Source organism: Nannospalax galili, unplaced genomic scaffold (genome assembly GCF_000622305.1).
Source record: "Nannospalax galili isolate Female #2095 unplaced genomic scaffold, S.galili_v1.0 scaffold1321, whole genome shotgun sequence".
Taxonomy (NCBI): Eukaryota; Metazoa; Chordata; class Mammalia; order Rodentia; family Spalacidae; genus Nannospalax; species Nannospalax galili.
In genome coordinates this window covers 242,108-248,077 of record NW_008344566.1, presented here as the reverse complement: position 1 = coordinate 248,077, position 5,970 = coordinate 242,108, and the positions used below count along the sequence as shown (strand labels likewise).

The 5,970-nt window shown below is 37.3% G+C and overlaps 1 protein-coding gene across 1 annotated transcript in view; it reads right to left on the bottom strand.

Annotated features, from left to right (window-relative positions):
* The window catches only part of LOC115071657 (membrane-spanning 4-domains subfamily A member 13-like), a 40,099-nt gene that overhangs the window by 10,569 nt on the left and 23,560 nt on the right, over positions 1–5,970 (bottom strand). The window lies entirely within an intron of this gene.

Below are 5,970 nucleotides of genomic sequence, written 5' to 3'. Positions count from 1 at the left end.
CTGATTTTTGTTATTTCTTCTTGTCTGCTGGGTTTGGGTTTCGTTTGCCGTCGCTTTTCAATTGTGTTGAGTTGCAACATTAAGTCATTTGTGTTCTTTCTGATTTTTTGATGTAGGTACTTAGAGCTATAAACTTCCCTCTAAGGACCGCATTCAGTGTGTCCCAGAGGTTTTGTCGTGTTGTATTGTCCTTTACATTTAATTCCAGGAATACTTTTATTTCTTTCTTAATTTCTCTTTTGACCCATTCATCATTCAGTTGTGCATTGTTTAATCTCCATGTGTTCATGTGATTAGGGCTTCTTCTCATGTTGATTGTATGCTTTATTGCATTGTGGTCTGATAGAATGCATGGAATTATTTCAATCTTTTTTTATTTGTTGAGGTGCTGAATAGAAATTATGTCCTTTGGTGCTTGGGTGGAATACTTGGTAGATGTCTTTTTAAGTCCATTTGATATATGATATTGTTTTATTCAGATGTCTCTCTGTTAACTCTCTGACCTGTTGACCTATCTAATCGAAACAGTGGGGTATTTAAGTCTCCTACTATTAGTGAGTTGGGATTAATCTTAGTCTTAAAGTCCTGTAGTATTGTTTTTATGAAGTTGGTTGCACCAGAGTTTGGTGCATATATGTTAAGGATTGTAATAGCTCCTGGTTAATTGTTCCTTTGATCAGACCTTTGATCAGAATGAAGTGGCCCTTTTAGTCTCTTCTGATAAGTCTTAGTTTAAAGTCTATTTTGTCAGATATTAGAATTGCTACACTGGCTTTTTTCTTAGTGCCATTTGCTTGGTATTTTTTTTCCCATCCTTTCACTTTAAGATAGTGTCTGTCCTCCAAAGTGAGATGAGTTTCTTGCAGAAAACAAAAAGATGGGTTTTGTTTCTTAATCCACTCACCTAGTCTTTGTCTTTTGACTGGGAGTTCAGTCTGTTAATATTTGAAGTTATTAATGAAAGATGAGTATTGAATCCTGCCATTTTTATTTCTGTTTACATTCTTGATATAGCTGTACTTTTACACAGTTATACCTTTATTGGGTTTCTTTATGCAACCCCTTGGGTATAGTCATTCCTTTCTTCAGCTCTTTGTATTGCTTTCAGAACTCCCTGAAGGGCTGTTTTGTGGAAATGAATTCCTTCAGCCTATTTATGTCATGGAAGATTTTTCTTTCCCCTTCGACTATAATAGACATTTTGGCTGGGTATAGTAGTCTGGGTTGGTGTCTGTGCTCATTTAAAACTGGGAATACTTTGGTCCAGGCTCTTCTGGCTTTCATAGTTTGCACTGAAGTCAGCTGTAATCTTAATGGGCTTTCCTTTATATGTGACTTGTTTCTATTTTGCAGCTTTCAGTATTGTCTCTTTGTTTTGTACATTTCGTGTTTTTACTATAATGTGCCGTGGAGAGTTTATTTTCTGGTCCTGTCTTTTTGGTGTTCTATATGCTTCTTGTATTTGTATGGGCATGTCTTTCTTTAATTTTGGGAAATTTTCTTCTATGATTCTGTTAAGGATCTGGTCCATGCCATTATCTTGGGATTCTTCTCCTTCCTGTATACCTATGATTTGTAAGTTTGGTCTTTTTATGGTGTCACGCAATTCCTGCATATTCCATTCTTGTGATTTCTTAAATTTTTCATAATCTTCGCTTGAGTGGTCTAGTTCGTCCTCTTTATCTTCCAGTCTTGATATTCTGTTTTCTATTTCATTTATCCTATGTCCACTTCATCTTCCAGCCTTGATACTCTGTTTTCCATTTCATTCATCCTATTGGTGAGGCTTTCTCCTGTTGTTTCTAATTGGCTTACTATTTTACTTCCTTCTTCATTTCAGCCTGAGTATTCCTCAATATTTCTCACTCTTTTCTGAATTCATTCAGAAGTTTATCCCTATCTTCCTTCAGTTCTTTTACTTGTTTGTGTGTTCTTTAAATTCACTGAATTCTTTTATCATGTTTATCATTGTCCTTTTGAGTTCTGTGTCCTGCATTATCTCTAGGGGGTTTTCACTGTACTCCTCTAGAGTACTATTGGTTTTTTGTGGGGATATATTATTTTGGTTTTTCATGTTATTTTTTCTTTGTGATTTGACATGTGGATTTCTTTTGTAGTTTCTGATTCTTGTGTGAGACTCAAGCCTTCAAGTTTAGTTCTGCTTCTTTTTGTGAACTTCATATGTCTTTGTTGTTTACTTTTTGGGCATGAAAAGCTGGTTTGTCTAAGCTTTGATTCTCTCTTTTGATTGTATATTGGAGTGGCCAGATTGCTTTTGTCCTCAGGAGTTCCCACAGAGGCCCAAGTCAGATGAGGATCAGATGCTCTCAGGCTTTCTCCTAAGGTCTGGATCCCTCCAGGAACCATTTTGGCCTCAGGAATTTGGGGGTTAGACTGGCCTGGGAGGCGGGCCTGTGGGTCCTGAAGGCCCAGGGAAGCAGAGGGAGGTGAGGGTGGGGCCAGGCCCAGAAGCAGTGCTCCTGGGGACCAGAGAAGGCACTGAGTTTGTCTGGATGAAAAGGATCAGGAAGCTTTAGTGGTTCCCCAGGTGTCTGGGGCCCCAAGACAAGGAATGGGACGGGACCCAGGCTAGGAGGAGAGACCTACGGGGGAAATGGGAGGGTGAATGAGGCTGGGGGAGTCAAGGCATGGAGGGTGCAATGGACATACCCCAGAGAAAGGCTTGCGGGTCGGAGAGAGGCCTGCTGGGCCAATTTCCTCCATTTTTTAGTAAATGATACTAAAGAAGAACTCAGTGATGGAGAGGCTTTGTAACCTGAGCTCAAGTCAAGGCCAACACGTCCTTGGGTTAGGCTGCATTAACTACAGGGCTTCTGTGTCCTCCTGAGATTGAGCCTATGACTATAAACCCTAGAAAGTGGCCCGAGTCCTCATAGGATAGATTGTACATAAGTGTGGAATATAGCACCTGAAGTATTGAAGAACTTTTGTGACAAGGCCATCATGCAATATTCAGACCTGTGCTGAATTTGAACACCACTTAATAGTAAGCCAATCACGCTACTAGAAATTATGAGTACAATTTATGGGCCAATGTAGTGCTATAGCAATGTGAGCTTATATTGCTTTGAATAATTCAAAAGGGTCAACAGTGGAAGCTTCATGAAGAAGAGCTTAGATTTCCTACTATGAATAGCACAGGCATTGGTGGTTCAGCAAATCAGTTAAGACCCTATGAAAGAGTTCAGACCATCGTGGAAGAATAGCTCAATAAAACTAGCTATTCTTGTCATACAAGTGTACCACTAAGCAATATCCTGATGTATATGTATACATATGTGTATATAAATTTATGCACACAGTTTTATATGTAAATCAGCATCACACCATGTAGGGAAATTACTCTCATTTTATACATTCAGACACTTGACATTCTTAAAGCTATAAAACAGAACATAGAAAAATAATTAGGAACATATTCAACACTTACAAAAAGTGATATGATAAAGAATATAAAGCATGTTTCCTTTCAAGATTTCAAAAGATATGCATAGATATGTATATATACATTTTTACCAGTAACATCATAAATAATCACATCTTCTCATGCTTGTTATTATTTGTACTCAGTGTAAGATTACTATCATTTTTCATACTTAAATTTTTTCTAGATTTGTAACAATGCAATTTTAATCCCTTCAAGTAAATTCAACCCCCAAATCAGCATTAAGACTTGCACCGACCCTTCTTCTAGAATTTTCTAAAACTTGTAAATTTCAGAGGAAGGGAAGTATTTTTTAAAGTTCCAATTAGTGGGAGAGTAATATGGAAATGACTGATACCAATTGGAGAACCTTATTTTTTTAAAAAAAAAACTGACAAAGAACCCATTATTAAGATTTTAAAATAAAAAATAGTATTTTGACATAAAATAGGGGGCAAAATACAATAAACAAAAATAGTATAGCCAAATCTGCTTTATCTGGAGCTACACTAGAATGGACCTTGCTTAGTTCCCATAAGTGAAAGAAAGTTTACCTCATCAAACCTGGAGGCAAAATAAATGAGGCAAAAATAAGTATTGCTAGTTTCTAGGATGGCTGAGTGTTTTCTAAACCAGAAATGCTTAGAAAGGAACTTTATTGCACCAAGTCAGTTGCAAGCAAGTTTGCAGTTCACAGAGATTTTAATTCACCCTTCAAAGGAAACACCACACTCCAAGACCAGAGATAATAGCTAATAAACTGCCTCAGCACTGTGGTCTGTGAAAAGCCTACTACTGTCAGGTAGAGGCAGGGTATGAGCTTAGTTCTGCCATGAAGTGGACTTGTAGGAAACAGTGCAAGGATGCACAGCTGCCAGCATCCTGTGGCCAAGGAGAACAAGGGGCAGAAATGGAAGATGTATTTTGAGAGGAAATGAAGGAGAAACAATACTGAGAGGAAAGAGGCTGAGCTCAAGTTCAACAAAAGCCCCTAAGCTAAAACAAGCCAGGTGAGCTTTGGTCAGTCTAAGCATCTGTTCAAAATGTATCTCATCATAATGTGTCATAACTTCCCAATTACAATACAAATGATTCTTGGTTGTCATTTTTCTCATAGGCCAATATGTCAGCATGAAATATGACAGTGTGAAGGAGGACAAAAGCTTACTTAGCCCCAGTTTGACCTCAGCATAAGGCAAAATCCCCTGGATGAATTACATTAAAAAACAGACTTCACACACACACACAAAAACTGACCTCATGCAAAGATTGCTAATTTTATAAGCACAAAAGTCTAGAGCTCTTTTATACCAGAGGTCATTGAGAAAAGTACCATGTGCTAGAATTCTCTTTCACCTCCAATCCATCATGTCCTCAAAGTTAGGTGAGGAAACAAAGAGCAAATCAGCATTTCCCTCAGGAGCTATGGAGCACTGTTACATCATTGTGGTAAGGCAGGAGTGTCGGGAAGCAAACGGTATTCTTCCTTATCCAGTTTTTAAATGCTTCCAGAAACAGATCAAACCCCAGTCTATAATAACATGAAGGACATTGGAAAGGGCTATTTCTTTTGGACTTCTGAGACAAAACATATCAAACTTTTAAATTTGGCATTTATATCAAAAGGTGATGTTCATAATAAAAATTACTGGATAAACCAATTCTACATTAAAAAAAAAACCATGGACTAAAAGTAAATCCTCTACATTTATCATGCCATACATAATTCAGCATTGATATTACAACACTGGCTCAAGCAGAGCCCTCTTACAACCATTCTGACTTAGACACTGACAAGTTCAATGGGTTCTCTCAAGAATTTTTCTTTGCTACAGTGTCTCAGTCTATACATTTTTTTGCTAGTGCTATCACAATAAAATATTATCTTTCAAAGTGCTCACTAAAATCCTGTATTACAAGATATCTAAATGCTAATCAGTACTCAAATCAGCAGTCACACAGACATTAGGGTAATTAAATCAGTGCAGAGGTAAATAACCACTATTAAAGTACAGTGGAGATACAGTGAGCCTAGCTGACATCCAAACATTCCACAAGTTATCACAGAACCCAGAAAGCCTGTCTACTTTAGTTTGTCAAATTCAAGTGAATTATATTTTTTTGTAAAGTATCTGCCCTCTAAAATAAAAGCCACATCTACTTTTGATTAGGTACATTACACATGACATGCAAAGAAAAATTACTACCAATTATTTGGGTAGCGCTCAAACTTCCTGATCAAGAAAAAGGTAATCTCAACATAAAAAAGGGTAAATTTTCACATTGGTACGTATGAATAAGAAACAGAAGCTACAGTTACTTTTCCAAAATAACACAGATACATGAATACTATGTTAATTCAGAGTTCAATCTCCAAATAAAAACAGAGTGTAACACGCAAAGGAATCTCTAGTGGATATTGCAGATCGGAAGAAGCAGGATCAGATGTGTTCCCTACGAGTAAGGAGCTACAAAATGCAAAGCAGAGTCATTTTTTAGAAACAACCTCTGGACATATATATATA